Source organism: Anser brachyrhynchus (assembly GCF_964034855.1).
Source record: "Anser brachyrhynchus genome assembly, contig: SCAFFOLD_185, whole genome shotgun sequence".
Classification (NCBI taxonomy): Eukaryota; Metazoa; Chordata; class Aves; order Anseriformes; family Anatidae; genus Anser; species Anser brachyrhynchus.
In genome coordinates this window covers 58,502-81,990 of record NW_027663806.1, presented here as the reverse complement: position 1 = coordinate 81,990, position 23,489 = coordinate 58,502, and the positions used below count along the sequence as shown (strand labels likewise).

The 23,489-nt window shown below is 47.3% G+C and overlaps 1 long non-coding RNA gene across 1 annotated transcript in view; it reads right to left on the bottom strand.

Moving 5' to 3' along the window:
- Positions 1-18,827, bottom strand: part of LOC308186792 — a 118,683-nt gene extending 99,856 nt beyond the window's left edge. Inside the window, exon 1 of the long non-coding RNA XR_013944300.1 lies at positions 18,508-18,827. This is a non-coding gene — a long non-coding RNA (uncharacterized lncRNA). The remainder of the gene's footprint in view (positions 1-18,507) is intronic.
- Positions 18,828-23,489: the final 4,662 nt, after the last annotated feature.

The window sequence follows — 23,489 nt, the reverse complement described above, 5'->3', positions numbered from 1 at the left end:
CTGTACATGAGGGGCCTAGGATGATTCCTAGGATTGTTATGAGGGTGGCAGCGGTTTTGGTGATAAGGGGTATGGTTATTGGGGGGGGTTTGGTTGGTGTGATGAAAGAGGTAATGATTATTCCTGCTGTAATGCTGCCTAGGGCGAGTCGGGTTAGGGGGGCGGTGATTAGTGGGTTGTTTTCGTTTATTGATACTATTGGGGGGATTCGGGTTTGTCCAGCTTGGACTAGGATGGTTATGCGGATGCTGTAGGTTGCGGTGAATGCTGTGGCTATAAGGGTTAGGAGTAGGGCTCAAGTATTTAGGTATGATGTGTTTAAGCTTTCGATGATGAGGTCTTTTGAGTAGAATCCGGCTAGGAATGGGGTTCCTATCAGCGCCAGGTTTCCGATGGTTAGGCAGGAAGTAGTGACTGGGAGTATTTTCTGTAGGCCTCCTATCTTTCGGATATCTTGTTCTCCGTTTAGGTTGTGGATGATAGACCCTGAGCATAGGAATAGTATGGCTTTAAAGAAGGCATGGGTTGAGATGTGTAGGAAGGCTAGTTGTGGGAGGTTTAGTCCGATAGTGACTATTATTAGTCCTAGTTGGCTGGATGTTGAGAAAGCAATGATTTTTTTGATGTCATTTTGGGTTAGGGCGCATGTGGCAGCGAATAGGGTTGATAGAGCACCTAGGCATAGGCAGGCAGTTAGGGCTGTCTGGTTGGTGGCTAGCAGGGGGTGCATGCGGATGAGCAGGAAGATTCCGGCTACTACTATGGTACTGGAGTGCAGTAGGGCTGATACTGGGGTGGGGCCTTCTATTGCTGCGGGCAGTCATGGGTGGAGTCCAAATTGGGCGGATTTTCCTGCGGCTGCGAGGATTAATCCTATGAGGGGGAGGATTGGGGTTTGGTGGGGGTGTACGGCTTGTTGGATCTCTCAGGTGTTGAATGTTGAAGCTAGTCATGCTATGCTCAGGATCAGTCCGATGTCTCCGATTCGGTTGTAGATTACGGCTCGTAGGGCGGCGGTGTTGGCATCTGCTCGGCCTTGTCATCAGCCGATGAGAAGGAAGGACATGATTCGTACTCCTTCCCAGCCTACGAATAGGAGGAATATGTTGTTTGCGGTTGTTAGGAGGAGTATGGCGACTAGGAATGTCAGTAGGTAGGTGAAAAATTTTGTTACGTATGGCTCTGAGGCCATGTATCATATGGCGAATTGTAGGATTGATCATGTTACAAATAGGGCGATTGGAAGAAATGTTATTGAGTATTGGTCTATTTTTAGGCTCAGGGGGATTTTAAAGTTTATAATGAATTTTCACTCCCAGTGGCAGGTGACAGATTCTACTCCCGAGTAGATGAATGCGGTTGTAGGGGCTAGGCTAATTAGGAATGCGGTTTTAACAGCGCGGGTGGTGGCTTGTGGGGTGTTTTTAAAGTTTTTAAATAGAAATGGCAGGATGGTTGGGGTTAGGAGGATTGTCAGCGTGAGTAGTGTGAGGGAGTTGATTAGTAGTGTGGGGTTCACTACTTTTACTTGGATTTGCACCAAGATGGGTGGTTCCTAAGACCAGTGGATTGCTGTTATCCTTTAAAAGTAAGGGGGCTGAGGTTTTAGGCTCAGATGTAAGAGTTAGCAGCTCTTGTTGGTTAAACCCTCCCCTCGGCAGGTAAGAAGGTTTGAACTTCTATTCTTAGAATCACAGTCTAATGTTTGGTTTAAACTATACTTGCATGAGGGGATTCCGGAGATCAGTTCGGGTTTGAGGATTAGGAGGAATATTGGGATAATGTGGAGTGTTATGAGCAGGTGTTCTCGCGTGGTTGAGTTTTGCATAGATGTGATGTGGGAGGGGATTGAGCCTCGTTGGGTCATTAGTAGTATGAATAAGGTGTAGGAGGCGGTTAGTAGGGTTGCGATTCCTGTTAGGATGATCGTGAAGGCAGATCAGTTGAATAAGGTGATTATAATGGTTAGCTCTGCTATGAGGTTTGTTGTTGGGGGTAAGGCTATGTTTGTTAGATTGGCCAGCAATCATCAGGTAGCTATGAGTGGTAGGAGAGGTTGTAGGCCTCGTGTGAGTAGTAGAATTTGGCTGTGCGTACGTTCATAGTTTGTGTTGGCTAGGCAGAATAGTATGGAGGAAGTTAGTCCATGGGAAATTATTAGGATCATTGCCCCTGAGAATGATCAGTGGGTTTGGATTATTCCTGCGGCGATAACTAGGCCTATGTGGCTAACGGATGAATAAGCGATTAGTGATTTTAGGTCTGTCTGTCGTAGGCAGATTGAGCTAGTCATTAGGGCGCCTCATAGGGCCAGGGTTAGGAAGGGGTAGTGCAGGAGGTTGGACAGTGGGCCCATAAATAGAGTGACTCGTATAATTCCGTATCCTCCTAGCTTTAGTAGTAGGGCGGCGAGGAGTATTGAGCCTGCGATGGGTGCTTCTACGTGGGCTTTTGGCAGTCAGAGGTGTAGGCCGTATAGTGGGGCTTTTACTATGAATGCTATGAGCAGTGCTAGACCTGATAGTATTCCTGTCCATGAGGTGGATAGGGTTGGGTGGGTTAGTTGTAGGGTTGGCAGGTGCAGGGTGCCAATTTTCACGTATAGGTGTATGATTGTGATTAGCAGGGGTAGAGAGCTTACTGGCGTGTAGAATAGCAGGTAGATGCCAGCGCTTAGGCGTTCTGGTTGGTTCCCCCATCGGGTGATTAAGATTAGGGTGGGAATGAGGGTTGCTTCAAATGAGATGTAAAATAGTGCTAGTTCTGTGGTGGAAAAGGCTAGTAGGATGAATGGCTGGACTGCGACTAAGGTTGAGATAAAGATTCGTTTGCGTTGTAGGGGTTCTTGTTGCAGGTGGTTTTGGCTTGCTATGATTATGAGTGGGAGTAGTCAGCAGGATAGTACTAGGAGGGGGGATGAGATTTGGTCAATTCCTGTTCAGTTGGATAAAAATTTGTAGGGGTAGTAGGTTGGGATTAATCACTGTAGGCTTAGGGCAGCGATTAGGAGGCTGTATAAGGTGGTGTTACTAGTATTAGGGTGGCGTTTAGCACTGGGGTTTTTGTTCATGAGGTTGTGATCATGGATAGGTTAAGGGCTTTGATTTTGTTAAGGGCTAGGAATACGGCTGATGTTATGATTGTGTATAGGTAGAAGGTAAGTAAGGCCAATTTGGGGCTGTAAACTAGGATGATGGCGATTCAGCCTAAGTGGGAGATGGACGAGAAGGCTAGGATTTTGCGTGTTTGTGTTTGGTTCAGTCCTATTCAGCCTCCTAGTGCTGTTGAGGCTAGGGCCATGGCGGTGAGTAGAGCTGGGTCGAGGGATTTGGATGTTAGTAGGAGCAGGGTTAGTGGGGGGAATTTTATGAGGGTCGAGAGTAGCAGGGCTGTTATTAGTGGCGATCCTTGTAGTACTTCTGGGAATCAGAAGTGAAATGGCACTAGGCCCAGTTTAATAGCGATTGCTGCTGTCAGTAGTAGACAGGAGGTTGGGTGGTTTATTTGTGTGATGTCTCATTGGCCAGTGACTCAGGCATTGGTTATGCTAGAGAATAGGACCAGGGCGGAAGCAGCTGCTTGGGTTAGGAAGTATTTCGTTGCGGCTTCTACTGCTCGTGGGTGGTGGGATTTGGCAATTAGGGGAATGATGGCTAGTGCGTTGATCTCCAGTCCTGTCCAGGCCAGAACTCAGTGGTTGCTGGAAATTGTGATGGTGGTGCCCAAGATGAGGCTGAAGGTTATGATTGGGGTCGCGTAAGGGTTCATTGGGATTAATCACTGTAGGCTTAGGGCAGCGATTAGGAGGCTGTATAAGGTGGTGTTAGTCCATAGAAATTTTGGTGGAGACAGCAGGGCTGTTGGAAGAAGTATGATTGTGGGTAGGATGATTTTTAGCATTGCAGGAGGTTTAGGTTGTGTAGATGGTCGGAGCCATGTGTGCGGGTGGAGGCTACTAGGATGGCCAGGCCTGTGCCCGCCTCACACGCTGAGAAGGTTAGCATGAGAATTGGTACCATGGTGAATGAGGAGACTTGGTTTTCGATGGATCATATTGATAGGCCTACGAATATCGATAATATTATGCTTTCAAGGCATAGTAGGGCGGATACTAGGTGGGTTCGGTGGAAGGCTAGTCCTAGTCCGCTGAAAATGAAGGCTGAGTAGAAGCTTAAATGTAGGGGCGACATAAGAAAGTTACAGGGTTGGCTGTAATCTGCTGGGTCGAAACCAGCTATCTTTTTGGTTAGACTAACTTTCTGTTATTCTGCTCATTCTAGGCCCCCTTGAATTCACTCGTAGGCCAGTCCGAGTGTTAGGAGAAGGAGGATCACTACAGTTCAGGTGAGGGTCATTAGGGGGGATTGGAGTTGGACGGCTCATGGCAGGGGGAGTAGGAGGGCGATTTCTAGGTCGAATAGGACAAACAGGATGGCTACTGAGGAAGAATCGGACTGAGAATGGTAATCGAGCAGATCCAAGTGGGTCGAATCCACATTCGTACGGTGAGAGTTTCTCTGAGTCGGGGTTTATTTGGGCGAGTCAGAAGTTTAATGCGGTTAGGGCGGCGCTTAGGATTGATGATAGGGCGAATATGAACATGAGTGCGTTCATTGCTCTCCTCTGGGTTTATACCAGATTCTAGAGATTGGAAGTCAATTGTAATTAATATACTAGAAGAGCAAGATCCTCATCAGTAGATGGTTATGTAGAGGAATAGTCAGATGACGTCTACGAAGTGTCAGTATCAGGCTGCTGCCTCGAATCCGAAGTGGTGGTCTGATGTAAAGTGGAACTTGATCAGTCGGAAGAGGCAGACGGTCAGGAAGGAGGATCCGATGATTACGTGGAGTCCGTGGAATCCAGTGGCAACGAAGAAGGTAGATCCGTAGACGCTATCGGCGATTGAGAATGGGGCTTCGTGGTATTCTATTGCTTGTAGGGCTGTGAAGTAGAATCCCAGGAGGATTGTTAGGGTTAGGGCGTGGATGGCGTGTTTTCGGTTTCCTTCTGTGATGCTGTGATGGGCTCACGTTACGGTAACGCCTGAGGCTAGTAGGATGGCTGTGTTTAGTAGGGGGACTTCTATCGGGTTGAGTGGTTTAATTCCTGTTGGGGGTCATTGGCCTCCTAGTTCTGGGGTTGGGGCCAGGCTCGAGTGGAAGAACGCTCAGAAGAACCCTAAGAAGAAGAATGCTTCGGATGTGATGAAAAGGATTATGCCGTATCGTAGGCCTTTTTGGACTGTGGGAGTGTGATGGCCTTGGAAGGTGCTTTCTCGTACAATGTCTCGTCATCATTGGAGTATTACTAGGAGTATTGAGATGAGGCCTAGGGTTAGTAGTATGGATGAGTTGTAGTGGAATCACATGATTAATCCTGAGGTTGTGAGTAGGGCGGCGGCTGCCCCGAAGATTGGTCAAGGGCTTGGGTCAACTATGTGGTATGAGTGTGCTTGGTGTGCCATTAGATGTTTTCTTGTAAGTATAGGCTTAGAAGGAGCACGAAGACGTAGGCCTGGATTATGGCTACTGCTACTTCTAGGATGGTTAGGAGTAGTAGGATGATTATTGTTAGGATGGATACTGCAGGAAGGGTGGGTATTAATGCAATGGAGGCTGTAGAGATGAGTTGGATGAGTAAGTGTCCTGCTGTAAGGTTGGCTGTAAGGCGGACTCCGAGGGCTAGGGGGCGGATTAGTAGGCTGGTTGTTTCGATCAGGATTAGTGCGGGGATTAGGGGTGTAGGGGTACCTTCGGGTAATAGGTGGGCTAAAGAGGCTGATGGTTGGTTTCGTAGGCCTGTTAGTAGTGTGGCGAGCCATAGTGGGAAGGCTAGGGCTATGTTCATAGATAGTTGGGTGGTTGGGGTGAATGTATATGGAAGGAGGCCTAGAAGGTTGATTGTAAGAAGTATGATTATTAGGGATGTAAATATTATGGCTCATTTGTGGCCATTTTTGTTGAGTGGGACTATTAGTTGTTTTGTGATTAGGTGAAGGAGTCATGTTTGGATAGTAGAAAGGCGGTTGTTGATTCATCGGTTGTTTGGGGACGGGAATAGTAGGGCTGGGAAGAGTAGGGATAGTAGGATTAAGGGGATGCCGAATAGATTGGGGCTGGAAAATTGGTCAAAGAAGCTTAGGTTCATGGTCAGGATCATGGTGTGGGTTTGGTAGTGAGGGAGGTCTTATTTGATGGGGGGTTGGTTGTGGTGAAGGCTAGTAGTTTTGGTTGGATGAGGAGTGCTAGGGTTAATCAGGTTATAATTATGATTGAAAATCATGGTGCGGGGTTAAGCTGTGGCATATCATTAAGGAGGGGGAAGTCCCTCTTTGGCTAGCTTAAAAGGCTAGTGCTGTTGCATAGCTTCTTAATGATTAGGATGATGATAGAAGGGACGATCAGGCCTCGAAATGTGGGAGTGGGGTTGATTCTACTACAATGGGTATGTAGCTGTGATTAGCCCCGCAAATTTCTGAGCATTGTCCGTAAAAAATCCCAGGCCGGGTGGTAATGAATGAAGTTTGGTTTAGTCGGCCTGGGATTGCGTCTGTTTTAACTCCGAGCGTTGGGACTGCTCAGGAGTGGAGTACGTCTCCTGCAGTAATGATCACGCGGATGGGGGATTCTATTGGGATAACTACGCGGTGGTCAACTTCTAGCAGTCGGAAGTGGCCGTTGGGTAAGTCTGGGGTGGGCACTATGTAGGAGTCGAAGGATAGGTCTTTGAAGTCTGTGTATTCGTAGCTTCAGTATCATTGGTGGCCGATGGCTTTTAGGGTGAGGTCTGGTTCATCGATTTTGTCCATTATGTAGAGGATTTGTAGGGATGGGAGGGCGAGGAGTACCAGGACGATAGCAGGTAGGATTGTCCAGATCAGCTCTACTTCTTGGGCGTCTACAGCATTGGACGAGAGTTTTTCTGTTAGTATGTGGGCTAAAAGGTAGAGAACTAGGCTGCAGATAGCTAGGGCAACGATTAGGGCGTGGTCGTGGAATTCAACGAGTTCTTCTATGATGGGTGATGAGGCGTCTTGGAATCCTAGTTGGGAGTGGTTGGCCACATGAGATGTACAGGATTTTTACCTGTGATTTAGTCTTGACAAGGCTATGTAATTGGTTTACTAACGTCTCATAAGAAAGAAGCATGAGCGGTGAATGCAGTTGGCTTGAAACCAGCATGTGAGGGTTCGATTCCTTCCTTTCTTGTACTTGGACGAAGGCCGGTTCCTCGAAAGTATGGTATGGGGGAGGGCAGCCGTGGATTCATTCAACGTTTGTGGTAGTTAGTTCTGGTTGTAGGACTTTTCGTTTGGCCGAAAAGGCTTCTCAGATGATGAATATTAGTATGATTACGGCTACTATTGAGATTAGGGAGCCGATGGAGGAAATGGTGTTTCATAGTGTGTAGGCGTCGGGATAGTCCGAGTATCGTCGGGGTATTCCTGCTAGGCCTAGGAAGTGCTGGGGGAAGAACGTTAGGTTTACTCCTGTAAATATTACCCCGAAGTGGGCTTTTGCTCATGTTTGGTGTAGGGTAAACCCAGTGAGTAGTGGGAATCAGTGAGTAAATCCTGCTAGAATGGCAAAGACGGCGCCTATGGATAGGACGTAGTGGAAGTGGGCAACTACGTAGTACGTGTCGTGCAGGGCGATGTCTAGGGAAGAGTTTGCAAGAACGATTCCTGTTAATCCTCCGATGGTAAATAGGAAGATAAATCCTAGAGCTCATAGTATTGGGGGGGGTCTCATTTGATTGTTCCTCCGTGCAGGGTGGCTAGTCAGCTAAATACTTTGATTCCGGTAGGGATGGCAATGATTATAGTGGCTGATGTAAAGTAGGCTCGGGTATCAACGTCTATTCCTACTGTAAACATGTGGTGAGCTCAGACGATGAATCCTAGGAAGCCGATGGATAGTATGGCTCAGACTATTCCCATGTAGCCGAAGGGCTCCTTTTTGCCTGAGTAGTACGTGACTACGTGTGAGATGATTCCGAACCCCGGTAGGATCAGAATATAGACTTCTGGGTGTCCGAAGAATCAGAATAGGTGTTGGTACAGGATTGGGTCTCCTCCTCCAGCGGGGTCGAAGAATGTGGTGTTTAGGTTTCAATCAGTTAGTAATATTGTAATACCGGCGGCGAGTACGGGGAGTGATAGAAGGAGTAGGATGGCGGTAATTAGTACGGATCAGACAAATAGTGGGGTTTGGTATTGTGAGAGTGCGGGGGGTTTTATGTTGATGGCTGTGGTGATAAAGTTGATGGCCCCAAGGATGGAGGAGATACCGGCTAAGTGGAGTGAGAAGATAGCCAGGTCTACTGAAGCTCCGGCGTGGGCAAGGTTACCTGCTAGGGGAGGGTAGACAGTTCAGCCTGTGCCGGCGCCAGCTTCTACAGTGGATGAGGCTAGTAGGAGGAGGAATGATGGGGGGAGGAGTCAAAAGCTTATGTTGTTTATTCGCGGGAATGCTATGTCGGGGGCACCGATTATGAGGGGGACTAATCAGTTGCCGAATCCTCCGATCATGATGGGTATGACTATAAAGAAGATTATTACAAAGGCGTGAGCGGTAACGATTACATTGTAAATTTGGTCGTCGCCTAGGAGAGTTCCTGGTTGTCCTAGTTCTGCGCGGATTAATAGGCTGAGTGCGGTGCCGACTATTCCTGCTCATGCCCCGAAGATGAGGTACAGGGTGCCAATATCCTTATGGTTAGTGGAAAATAGTCATCGGTTGATGAAGGTGACGGGTAAGATGGCTGAGTGTTGAAGCGTTAGGCTGTAGTCCTTTTTACAGAGGTTTAATTCCTCTTCTTATCGGCTCTGTAGTGAAATTCATGTTGAGTTGCAAGCTCATCGATGCGCACTAGGGTGCGTCAGGGTCTTTGTAGGCAGAAGCCAATTGGTTTAGGCATTTAGCTGTTAACTAGAGTTTTGTGGGATCGAAGCCCATCTGTCTAGGGAGGCTTTAGCTTAATTAAAGCGTCTGACTTGCATTCAGAAGATACAGGTTAATATTCTGTAAGTCTTAATGTGCAGAAACTAAGAGGGTTTAACTCTTATTTAAGGCTTTGAAGGCCTTCGGTTTGGGGTGTTATCCTAAGTTTCTAGACAATGGCATGTATTATTGGGGACAGGGGAAGTAAGAGGATTGATAGTGAGGCAAGGACCGCAGTAGGTGTGCTTGGGGCTTTGCTAGTGTATCATTGTTTTATGTGGTTAGAGGAGTTGGGGGGAAGGGTAATTGTTGAGTGGTATGCGAGGCGTAGGTAGAAGAAGAGGCTGAGCAGTGATAGCATGGCAATTGCCATGGCTGCTGGTGTTATTTCCTGTTTAGTTAGTTCTTGGATGATAAGTCACTTTGGTATAAAGCCTGTTAATGGGGGGAGGCCTGCTAGGGATAAAAGTACTAGTATTAGGGTGGCGTTTAGCACTGGGGTTTTTGTTCATGAGGTTGTGATCATGGATAGGTTAAGGGCTTTGATTTTGTTAAGGGCTAGGAATACGGCTGATGTTATGATTGTGTATAGGTAGAAGGTAAGTAAGGCCAATTTGGGGCTGTAAACTAGGATGATGGCGATTCAGCCTAAGTGGGAGATGGACGAGAAGGCTAGGATTTTGCGTGTTTGTGTTTGGTTCAGTCCTATTCAGCCTCCTAGTGCTGTTGAGGCTAGGGCCATGGCGGTGAGTAGAGCTGGGTCGAGGGATTTGGATGTTAGTAGGAGCAGGGTTAGTGGGGGGAATTTTATGAGGGTCGAGAGTAGCAGGGCTGTTATTAGTGGCGATCCTTGTAGTACTTCTGGGAATCAGAAGTGAAATGGCACTAGGCCCAGTTTAATAGCGATTGCTGCTGTCAGTAGTAGACAGGAGGTTGGGTGGTTTATTTGTGTGATGTCTCATTGGCCGGTGACTCAGGCATTGGTTATGCTAGAGAATAGGACCAGGGCGGAAGCAGCTGCTTGGGTTAGGAAGTATTTCGTTGCGGCTTCTACTGCTCGTGGGTTGTGGGATTTGGCTAAATGGGGCTATTGGATGAATGCTCGTTGGACATAGCACAAAACAACAAATCATTAAGCGCAACCCCTGCGCTTCACAAACTAAACCAGTAAACTTTCGCTAACCACCATGTAGCATAAACCTTCATCGCCCAATCCCAGCAAACTACCTCTAAAACTCCATTAATCATCCCTTCCATGACATCATCGGAACGATGTACATATACACACAAACACATACAAAATAACTTAAACTTATTAGAGAAACTCCAGTACTAAAAATAGTAAACACAAGCAATAATTTCATATACTTCACTCTCACTCACCACTCAACTATCAGCTAACCACACCCCTGTCCACATAGCTTAACACAAAGCATGGCACTGAAGTTGCCAAGATGGCATAAAACATGCCTGCGGACAAAAGACTTAGTCCTAACCTTACGGTTGGTTTTTGCTAAATATATACATGCAAGTATCCGCGCCCCAGTGTAAACGCCCTCGACCACCTACCCCCATACAGGCCTTGAGGAGCGGGTATCAGGCACACCCAAGTAGTAGCCCAAGACGCCTCGCTAAGCCACGCCCCCACGGGTATTCAGCAGTAATTAACATTAAGCAATGAGTGCAAACTTGACTTAGTTATAGCAACAGCCTAACTTCAAGGGTTGGTAAATCTTGTGCCAGCCACCGCGGTCATACAAGAAACCCAAATCAACCGTCCTATTGACACGGCGTAAAGAGTGGTAAAATGCCTATCCTAGCTAACTAAGATCAAAATGCAACTGAGCTGTCATAAGCCCAAGATGCACCTAAACACACCATTAAGATGATCTTAGGAACTAACGACTGATTTAAACCCACGAAAGCCAGGGCCCAAACTGGGATTAGATACCCCACTATGCCTGGCCCTAAATCTTGATACTTACTTTACCGAAGTATCCGCCAGAGAACTACGAGCACAAACGCTTAAAACTCTAAGGACTTGGCGGTGCCCCAAACCCACCTAGAGGAGCCTGTTCTACAATCGATAATCCCCGATTAACCCAACCACCCCTTGCCAACACAGCCTACATACCGCCGTCGCCAGCCCACCTCGAATGAGAGCACAACAGTGGACACAATAGCACCCCGCTAATAAGACAGGTCAAGGTATAGCCTATGGAGTGGAAGAAATGGGCTACATTCCCTATTCATAGGGCACACGGAAAGAAGCGTGAAACCACTTCTGGAAGGCGGATTTAGCAGTAAAGTGGGACAATAGAGCCTACTTTAAGCCGGCCCTGGGGCACGTACATACCGCCCGTCACCCTCCTCAAAAGCCACATCCCACATAACTAATACCATAAATACGCTGAAGATGAGGTAAGTCGTAACAAGGTAAGTGTACCAGAAGGTGTACTTAGAATATCAAGACGTAGCTATAACACCAAAGCACTCAGCTTACACCTGAAAGATATCTACTAGACCGGATCGTCTTGAAGCCCCCCCTCTAGCTCAACCACACAAATAGTACACCAAAACTAAAGAATTTACTAAACTAATTAAACTAAAGCATTTTACAGTCTTAGTATAGGCGATAGAAAAGACACTTAGACGCGATAGAGACCCCAGTACCGTAAGGGAAAGATGAAATAGCAGTGAAACAATCAAAGCGACAGACAGCAAAGATCAACCCTTGTACCTTTTGCATCATGGTTTAGCGAGAACAACCAAGCAAAGTGAACTAAAGTTTGCCCCCCCGAAACCCAAGCGAGCTACTTTCAAGCAGTTAAAGAGAGCGAACCCGTCTCTGTTGCAAAAGAGTGGGATGACTTGTCAGTAGAGGTGAAAAGCCAACCGAGCTGGGTGATAGCTGGTTACCTGTGAAACGAATCTAAGTTCCCCCTTAATCCTCCCTACCGGACATCCTGAACCCTAATGAGATGATTAAGAGCTATTTAATGGAGGGACAGCTCCATTAAAAAAGGACACAACCTCGACTAGCGGATAATTCTTACTACTGATCCTACCGTGGGCCCTAAAGCAGCCATCAAAAAAGAGTGCGTCAAAGCTCCACCACCTAAAAATACCAAAATAAGATGATTCCCTTATCACAAACAGGTCAACCTATGAATATAGGAGAATTAATGCTAAAATAAGTAACTCAGGGCCACACCCCTCTAACGGCGCAAGCTTACATAGAAACATTATTAACAGACCTAGACAGATACAAAAACCCCTACAAGACCACGTATTAACTAACCCTGTTAACCCGACTCAGGAGCGCCTATAAGAGCGATTAAAATCTGTGAAAGGAACTCGGCAAATTAATAAGGCCCGACTGTTTACCAAAAACATAGCCTTCAGCAAATTAAACAAGTATTGAAGGTGATGCCTGCCCGGTGACTTAGGTTTAACGGCCGCGGTATCCTAACCGTGCAAAGGTAGCGCAATCAATTGTCCCATAAATCGAGACTTGTATGAATGGCTAAACGAGGTCTTAACTGTCTCTCACAGATAATCAGTGAAATTGATCTCCCCGTGCAAAAGCGGGGATGTGAACATAAGACGAGAAGACCCTGTGGAACTTAAAAATCAACGACCACCGCGAATCCTCAATCAACCCCACTGGGGCCACTACCATCGCAGAGCCTGGTCGATATTTTTCGGTTGGGGCGACCTTGGAGGAGAACAAATCCTCCAAAAACAAGACCATACCTCTTTACCTAGAGCTACCCCTCAAAGTGCTAACAGTGACCAGACCCAATATAATTGATTAATGGACCAAGCTACCCCAGGGATAACAGCGCAATCCCCCTCAAGAGCCCATATCGACAGGGGGGTTTACGACCTCGATGTTGGATCAGGACATCCTAATGGTGCAGCCGCTATTAAGGGTTCGTTTGTTCAACGATTAACAGTCCTACGTGATCTGAGTTCAGACCGGAGCAATCCAGGTCGGTTTCTATCTATGACACACTCTCCCCAGTACGAAAGGACCGGGAAAGTGGGGCCAATACCACAAGCACGCCCCCCCCCTCTAAGCAGTGAAACCAACTAAACCGTGAAGAGGGCCTTCCCCCACCACTTTCAATCCTAGAAAAGGACCAGCTAGAGTGGCAGAGCCCGGCAAGTGCAGAAGGCTTAAGCCCTTTCCCCAGAGGTTCAAATCCTCTCCCTAGCTTCACCCATGATTCAAATAACAACACTAAGCTGCCTCGTTATATCCCTCCTATACATCATCCCAATCCTGATTGCCGTAGCCTTCCTAACCCTAGTAGAACGGAAAATCCTAAGCTACATACAATCCCGCAAAGGCCCTAACGTTGTCGGGCCTTTTGGCCTACTTCAACCATTTGCGGACGGACTGAAACTATTTACCAAAGAGCCCATCCGACCCTCTACCTCTTCCCCACTTCTATTCATTCTGATACCAATACTAGCCCTTGTCCTAGCCCTCACCACTTGAGCACCACTACCACTCCCATTTCCCCTAGCAGATCTAAACCTCGGAGTTCTCTTCCTAATAGCCATGTCAAGCCTAGCCGTCTACTCAGTCCTATGATCAGGCTGAGCCTCGAACTCAAAATACGCACTAATCGGAGCCCTACGGGCAGTAGCACAGACCATTTCATACGAAGTGACACTGGCCATAATCCTGCTATCAATAATCATACTAAGCGGAAGCTACACACTCAGCTCCTTTGCCGTCGCACAGGAGCCTCTATACTTCATTTTCTCCTCATGACCCCTAGCAATAATATGATACGTATCCACCCTAGCAGAGACAAACCGAGCTCCTTTTGACCTCACAGAGGGTGAATCTGAGCTAGTCTCAGGGTTTAACGTTGAATACGCCGCAGGACCCTTCGCCTTATTCTTCCTAGCTGAATATGCGAACATTATGCTAATAAATACACTTACAGCCATCATATTCCTAAACCCAAGCGCCCTAGGGCCACCCACAGAACTATTCCCCGTCATCCTAGCCACAAAAGTCCTCCTACTATCTTCTGGTTTCTTATGGGTCCGAGCTTCATACCCACGATTCCGATATGACCAACTAATGCACCTACTATGAAAAAACTTCCTACCCCTCACACTAGCTCTGTGCCTCTGACACATCAGCATACCTATCTGCTATGCAGGCCTACCTCCTTACATAAGGAAATGTGCCTGAACTACAAAGGGTCACTATGATAAAGTGAACATAGAGGTATAACAGCCCTCTCATTTCCTGTTGACCTTAGAAAAGTAGGAATTGAACCCACACAAGAGAAATCAAAATTCTCCATACTTCCCTTATATTATTTTCTAGTAGAGTCAGCTAATCAAGCTATCGGGCCCATACCCCGAAAATGATGGTTTAACCCCCTCCTCTACTAATGAACCCTTACGCGACCCCAATCATAACCTTCAGCCTCATCTTGGGCACCACAATCACAATTTCCAGCAACCACTGAATTCTGGCCTGGACAGGACTGGAGATCAACACACTAGCCATCATTCCCCTAATTGCCAAATCCCACCACCCACGAGCAGTAGAAGCCGCAACGAAATACTTCCTAACCCAAGCAGCTGCTTCCGCCCTGGTCCTATTCTCTAGCATAACCAATGCCTGAGTCACCGGCCAATGAGACATCACACAAATAAACCACCCAACCTCCTGTCTACTACTGACAGCAGCAATCGCTATTAAACTGGGCCTAGTGCCATTTCACTTCTGATTCCCAGAAGTACTACAAGGATCGCCACTAATAACAGCCCTGCTACTCTCGACCCTCATAAAATTCCCCCCACTAACCCTGCTCCTACTAACATCCAAATCCCTCGACCCAGCTCTACTCACCACCATGGCCCTAGCCTCAACAGCACTAGGAGGCTGAATAGGACTGAACCAAACACAAACACGCAAAATCCTAGCCTTCTCGTCCATCTCCCACTTAGGCTGAATCGCCATCATCCTAGTTTACAGCCCCAAATTGGCCTTACTTACCTTCTACCTATACACAATCATAACATCAGCCGTATTCCTAGCCCTTAACAAAATCAAAGCCCTTAACCTATCCATGATCACAACCTCATGAACAAAAACCCCAGTGCTAAACGCCACCCTAATACTAGTACTTTTATCCCTAGCAGGCCTCCCCCCATTAACAGGCTTTATACCAAAGTGACTTATCATCCAAGAACTAACTAAACAGGAAATAACACCAGCAGCCATGGCAATTGCCATGCTATCACTGCTCAGCCTCTTCTTCTACCTACGCCTCGCATACCACTCAACAATTACCCTTCCCCCCAACTCCTCTAACCACATAAAACAATGATACACTAGCAAAGCCCCAAGCACACCTACTGCGGTCCTTGCCTCACTATCAATCCTCTTACTTCCCCTGTCCCCAATAATACATGCCATTGTCTAGAAACTTAGGATAACACCCCAAACCGAAGGCCTTCAAAGCCTTAAATAAGAGTTAAACCCTCTTAGTTTCTGCACATTAAGACTTACAGAATATTAACCTGTATCTTCTGAATGCAAGTCAGACGCTTTAATTAAGCTAAAGCCTCCCTAGACAGATGGGCTTCGATCCCACAAAACTCTAGTTAACAGCTAAATGCCTAAACCAATTGGCTTCTGCCTACAAAGACCCTGACGCACCCTAGTGCGCATCGATGAGCTTGCAACTCAACATGAATTTCACTACAGAGCCGATAAGAAGAGGAATTAAACCTCTGTAAAAAGGACTACAGCCTAACGCTTCAACACTCAGCCATCTTACCCGTCACCTTCATCAACCGATGACTATTTTCCACTAACCATAAGGATATTGGCACCCTGTACCTCATCTTCGGGGCATGAGCAGGAATAGTCGGCACCGCACTCAGCCTATTAATCCGCGCAGAACTAGGACAACCAGGAACTCTCCTAGGCGACGACCAAATTTACAATGTAATCGTTACCGCTCACGCCTTTGTAATAAGCTTCTTTATAGTCATACCCATCATGATCGGAGGATTCGGCAACTGATTAGTCCCCCTCATAATCGGTGCCCCCGACATAGCATTCCCGCGAATAAACAACATAAGCTTTTGACTCCTCCCCCCATCATTCCTCCTCCTACTAGCCTCATCCACTGTAGAAGCTGGCGCCGGCACAGGCTGAACTGTCTACCCTCCCCTAGCAGGTGACCTTGCCCACGCCGGAGCTTCAGTAGACCTGGCTATCTTCTCACTCCACTTAGCCGGTATCTCCTCCATCCTTGGGGCCATCAACTTTATCACCACAGCCATCAACATAAAACCCCCCGCACTCTCACAATACCAAACCCCACTATTTGTCTGATCCGTACTAATTACCGCCATCCTACTCCTTCTATCACTCCCCGTACTCGCCGCCGGTATTACAATATTACTAACTGATCGAAACCTAAACACCACATTCTTCGACCCCGCTGGAGGAGGAGACCCAATCCTGTACCAACACCTATTCTGATTCTTCGGACACCCAGAAGTCTATATTCTGATCCTACCGGGGTTCGGAATCATCTCACACGTAGTCACGTACTACTCAGGCAAAAAGGAGCCCTTCGGCTACATGGGAATAGTCTGAGCCATACTATCCATCGGCTTCCTAGGATTCATCGTCTGAGCTCACCACATGTTTACAGTAGGAATAGACGTTGATACCCGAGCCTACTTTACATCAGCCACTATAATCATTGCCATCCCTACCGGAATCAAAGTATTTAGCTGACTAGCCACCCTGCACGGAGGAACAATCAAATGAGACCCCCCCCAATACTATGAGCTCTAGGATTTATCTTCCTATTTACCATCGGAGGATTAACAGGAATCGTTCTTGCAAACTCTTCCCTAGACATCGCCCTGCACGACACGTACTACGTAGTTGCCCACTTCCACTACGTCCTATCCATAGGCGCCGTCTTTGCCATTCTAGCAGGATTTACTCACTGATTCCCACTACTCACTGGGTTTACCCTACACCAAACATGAGCAAAAGCCCACTTCGGGGTAATATTTACAGGAGTAAACCTAACGTTCTTCCCCCAGCACTTCCTAGGCCTAGCAGGAATACCCCGACGATACTCGGACTATCCCGACGCCTACACACTATGAAACACCATTTCCTCCATCGGCTCCCTAATCTCAATAGTAGCCGTAATCATACTAATATTCATCATCTGAGAAGCCTTTTCGGCCAAACGAAAAGTCCTACAACCAGAACTAACTACCACAAACGTTGAATGAATCCACGGCTGCCCTCCCCCATACCGTACTTTCGAGGAACCGGCCTTCGTCCAAGTACAAGAAAGGAAGGAATCGAACCCTCACATGCTGGTTTCAAGCCAACTGCATTCACCGCTCATGCTTCTTTCTTATGAGACGTTAGTAAACCAATTACATAGCCTTGTCAAGACTAAATCACAGGTAAAAATCCTGTACATCTCATGTGGCCAACCACTCCCAACTAGGATTCCAAGACGCCTCATCACCCATCATAGAAGAACTCGTTGAATTCCACGACCACGCCCTAATCGTTGCCCTAGCTATCTGCAGCCTAGTTCTCTACCTTTTAGCCCACATACTAACAGAAAAACTCTCGTCCAATGCTGTAGACGCCCAAGAAGTAGAGCTGATCTGGACAATCCTACCTGCTATCGTCCTGGTACTCCTCGCCCTCCCATCCCTACAAATCCTCTACATAATGGACAAAATCGATGAACCAGACCTCACCCTAAAAGCCATCGGCCACCAATGATACTGAAGCTACGAATACACAGACTTCAAAGACCTATCATTCGACTCCTACATAGTGCCCACCCCAGACTTACCCAACGGCCACTTCCGACTGCTAGAAGTTGACCACCGCGTAGTTATCCCAATAGAATCCCCCATCCGCGTGATCATTACTGCAGGAGACGTACTCCACTCCTGAGCAGTCCCAACGCTCGGAGTTAAAACAGACGCAATCCCAGGCCGACTAAACCAAACTTCATTCATTACCACCCGGCCTGGGATTTTTTACGGACAATGCTCAGAAATTTGCGGGGCTAATCACAGCTACATACCCATTGTAGTAGAATCAACCCCACTCCCACATTTCGAGGCCTGATCGTCCCTTCTATCATCATCCTAATCATTAAGAAGCTATGCAACAGCACTAGCCTTTTAAGCTAGCCAAAGAGGGACTTCCCCCTCCTTAATGATATGCCACAGCTTAACCCCGCACCATGATTTTCAATCATAATTATAACCTGATTAACCCTAGCACTCCTCATCCAACCAAAACTACTAGCCTTCACCACAACCAACCCCCCATCAAATAAGACCTCCCTCACTACCAAACCCACACCATGATCCTGACCATGAACCTAAGCTTCTTTGACCAATTTTCCAGCCCCAATCTATTTGGCATCCCCTTAATCCTACTATCCCTACTCTTCCCAGCCCTACTATTCCCGTCCCCAAACAACCGATGAATCAACAACCGCCTTTCTACTATCCAAATATGACTCCTTCACCTAATCACAAAACAACTAATAGTCCCACTCAACAAAAATGGCCACAAATGAGCCATAATATTTACATCCCTAATAATCATACTTCTTACAATCAACCTTCTAGGCCTCCTTCCATATACATTCACCCCAACCACCCAACTATCTATGAACATAGCCCTAGCCTTCCCACTATGGCTCGCCACACTACTAACAGGCCTACGAAACCAACCATCAGCCTCTTTAGCCCACCTATTACCCGAAGGTACCCCTACACCCCTAATCCCCGCACTAATCCTGATCGAAACAACCAGCCTACTAATCCGCCCCCTAGCCCTCGGAGTCCGCCTTACAGCCAACCTTACAGCAGGACACTTACTCATCCAACTCATCTCTACAGCCTCCATTGCATTAATACCCACCCTTCCTGCAGTATCCATCCTAACAATAATCATCCTACTACTCCTAACCATCCTAGAAGTAGCAGTAGCCATAATCCAGGCCTACGTCTTCGTGCTCCTTCTAAGCCTATACTTACAAGAAAACATCTAATGGCACACCAAGCACACTCATACCACATAGTTGACCCAAGCCCTTGACCAATCTTCGGGGCAGCCGCCGCCCTACTCACAACCTCAGGATTAATCATGTGATTCCACTACAACTCATCCATACTACTAACCCTAGGCCTCATCTCAATACTCCTAGTAATACTCCAATGATGACGAGACATTGTACGAGAAAGCACCTTCCAAGGCCATCACACTCCCACAGTCCAAAAAGGCCTACGATACGGCATAATCCTTTTCATCACATCCGAAGCATTCTTCTTCTTAGGGTTCTTCTGAGCGTTCTTCCACTCGAGCCTGGCCCCAACCCCAGAACTAGGAGGCCAATGACCCCCAACAGGAATTAAACCACTCAACCCGATAGAAGTCCCCCTACTAAACACAGCCATCCTACTAGCCTCAGGCGTTACCGTAACGTGAGCCCATCACAGCATCACAGAAGGAAACCGAAAACACGCCATCCACGCCCTAACCCTAACGATCCTCCTGGGATTCTACTTCACAGCCCTACAAGCAATAGAATACCACGAAGCCCCATTCTCAATCGCCGATAGCGTCTACGGATCTACCTTCTTCGTTGCCACTGGATTCCACGGACTCCACGTAATCATCAGATCCTCCTTCCTGACCGTCTGCCTCTTCCGACTGATCAAGTTCCACTTTACATCAGACCACCACTTCGGATTCGAGGCAGCAGCCTGATACTGACACTTCGTAGACGTCATCTGACTATTCCTCTACATAACCATCTACTGATGAGGATCTTGCTCTTCTAGTATATTAATTACAATTGACTTCCAATCTCTAGAATCTGGTATAAACCCAGAGGAGAGCAATGAACGCACTCATGTTCATATTCGCCCTATCATCAATCCTAAGCGCCGCCCTAACCGCATTAAACTTCTGACTCGCCCAAATAAACCCCGACTCAGAGAAACTCTCACCGTACGAATGTGGATTCGACCCACTTGGATCTGCTCGATTACCATTCTCAGTCCGATTCTTCCTCAGTAGCCATCCTGTTCGTCCTATTCGACCTAGAAATCGCCCTCCTACTCCCCCTGCCATGAGCCGTCCAACTCCAATCCCCCCTAATGACCCTCACCTGAACTGTAGTGATCCTCCTTCTCCTAACACTCGGACTGGCCTACGAGTGAATTCAAGGGGGCCTAGAATGAGCAGAATAACAGAAAGTTAGTCTAACCAAAAAGATAGCTGGTTTCGACCCAGCAGATTACAGCCAACCCTGTAACTTTCTTATGTCGCCCCTACATTTAAGCTTCTACTCAGCCTTCATTTTCAGCGGACTAGGACGAGCCTTCCACCGAACCCACCTAGTATCCGCCCTACTATGCCTTGAAAGCATAATATTATCGATATTCGTAGGCCTATCAATATGATCCATCGAAAACCAAGTCTCCTCATTCACCATGGTACCAATTCTCATGCTAACCTTCTCAGCGTGTGAGGCGGGCACAGGCCTGGCCATCCTAGTAGCCTCGGTATCCTAACCGTGCAAAGGTAGCGCAATCAATTGTCCCATAAATCGAGACTTGTATGAATGGCTAAACGAGGTCTTAACTGTCTCTCACAGATAATCAGTGAAATTGATCTCCCCGTGCAAAAGCGGGGATGTGAACATAAGACGAGAAGACCCTGTGGAACTTAAAAATCAACGACCACCGCGAATCCTCAATCAACCCCACTGGGGCCACTACCATCGCAGAGCCTGGTCGATATTTTTCGGTTGGGGCGACCTTGGAGGAGAACAAATCCTCCAAAAACAAGACCATACCTCTTTACCTAGAGCTACCCCTCAAAGTGCTAACAGTGACCAGACCCAATATAATTGATTAATGGACCAAGCTACCCCAGGGATAACAGCGCAATCCCCCTCAAGAGCCCATATCGACAGGGGGGTTTACGACCTCGATGTTGGATCAGGACATCCTAATGGTGCAGCCGCTATTAAGGGTTCGTTTGTTCAACGATTAACAGTCCTACGTGATCTGAGTTCAGACCGGAGCAATCCAGGTCGGTTTCTATCTATGACACACTCTCCCCAGTACGAAAGGACCGGGAAAGTGGGGCCAATACCACAAGCACGCCCCCCCCCTGCTCTAAGCAGTGAAACCAACTAAACCGTGAAGAGGGCCTTCCCCCACCACTTTCAATCCTAGAAAAGGACCAGCTAGAGTGGCAGAGCCCGGCAAGTGCAGAAGGCTTAAGCCCTTTCCCCAGAGGTTCAAATCCTCTCCCTAGCTTCACCCATGATTCAAATAACAACACTAAGCTGCCTCGTTATATCCCTCCTATACATCATCCCAATCCTGATTGCCGTAGCCTTCCTAACCCTAGTAGAACGGAAAATCCTAAGCTACATACAATCCCGCAAAGGCCCTAACGTTGTCGGGCCTTTTGGCCTACTTCAACCATTTGCGGACGGACTGAAACTATTTACCAAAGAGCCCATCCGACCCTCTACCTCTTCCCCACTTCTATTCATTCTGATACCAATACTAGCCCTTGTCCTAGCCCTCACCACTTGAGCACCACTACCACTCCCATTTCCCCTAGCAGATCTAAACCTCGGAGTTCTCTTCCTAATAGCCATGTCAAGCCTAGCCGTCTACTCAGTCCTATGATCAGGCTGAGCCTCGAACTCAAAATACGCACTAATCGGAGCCCTACGGGCAGTAGCACAGACCATTTCATACGAAGTGACACTGGCCATAATCCTGCTATCAATAATCATACTAAGCGGAAGCTACACACTCAGCTCCTTTGCCGTCGCACAGGAGCCTCTATACTTCATTTTCTCCTCATGACCCCTAGCAATAATATGATACGTATCCACCCTAGCAGAGACAAACCGAGCTCCTTTTGACCTCACAGAGGGTGAATCTGAGCTAGTCTCAGGGTTTAACGTTGAATACGCCGCAGGACCCTTCGCCTTATTCTTCCTAGCTGAATATGCGAACATTATGCTAATAAATACACTTACAGCCATCATATTCCTAAACCCAAGCGCCCTAGGGCCACCCACAGAACTATTCCCCGTCATCCTAGCCACAAAAGTCCTCCTACTATCTTCTGGTTTCTTATGGGTCCGAGCTTCATACCCACGATTCCGATATGACCAACTAATGCACCTACTATGAAAAAACTTCCTACCCCTCACACTAGCTCTGTGCCTCTGACACATCAGCATACCTATCTGCTATGCAGGCCTACCTCCTTACATAAGGAAATGTGCCTGAACTACAAAGGGTCACTATGATAAAGTGAACATAGAGGTATAACAGCCCTCTCATTTCCTGTTGACCTTAGAAAAGTAGGAATTGAACCCACACAAGAGAAATCAAAATTCTCCATACTTCCCTTATATTATTTTCTAGTAGAGTCAGCTAATCAAGCTATCGGGCCCATACCCCGAAAATGATGGTTTAACCCCCTCCTCTACTAATGAACCCTTACGCGACCCCAATCATAACCTTCAGCCTCATCTTGGGCACCACCATCACAATTTCCAGCAACCACTGAGTTCTGGCCTGGACAGGACTGGAGATCAACACACTAGCCATCATTCCCCTAATTGCCAAATCCCACCACCCACGAGCAGTAGAAGCCGCAACGAAATACTTCCTAACCCAAGCAGCTGCTTCCGCCCTGGTCCTATTCTCTAGCATAACCAATGCCTGAGTCACCGGCCAATGAGACATCACACAAATAAACCACCCAACCTCCTGTCTACTACTGACAGCAGCAATCGCTATTAAACTGGGCCTAGTGCCATTTCACTTCTGATTCCCAGAAGTACTACAAGGATCGCCACTAATAACAGCCCTGCTACTCTCGACCCTCATAAAATTCCCCCCCACTAACCCTGCTCCTACTAACATCCAAATCCCTCGACCCAGCTCTACTCACCGCCATGGCCCTAGCCTCAACAGCACTAGGAGGCTGAATAGGACTGAACCAAACACAAACACGCAAAATCCTAGCCTTCTCGTCCATCTCCCACTTAGGCTGAATCGCCATCATCCTAGTTTACAGCCCCAAATTGGCCTTACTTACCTTCTACCTATACACAATCATAACATCAGCCGTATTCCTAGCCCTTAACAAAATCAAAGCCCTTAACCTATCCATGATCACAACCTCATGAACAAAAACCCCAGTGCTAAACGCCACCCTAATACTAGTACTTTTATCCCTAGCAGGCCTCCCCCCATTAACAGGCTTTATACCAAAGTGACTTATCATCCAAGAACTAACTAAACAGGAAATAACACCAGCAGCCATGGCAATTGCCATGCTATCACTGCTCAGCCTCTTCTTCTACCTACGCCTCGCATACCACTCAACAATTACCCTTCCCCCCAACTCCTCTAACCACATAAAACAATGATACA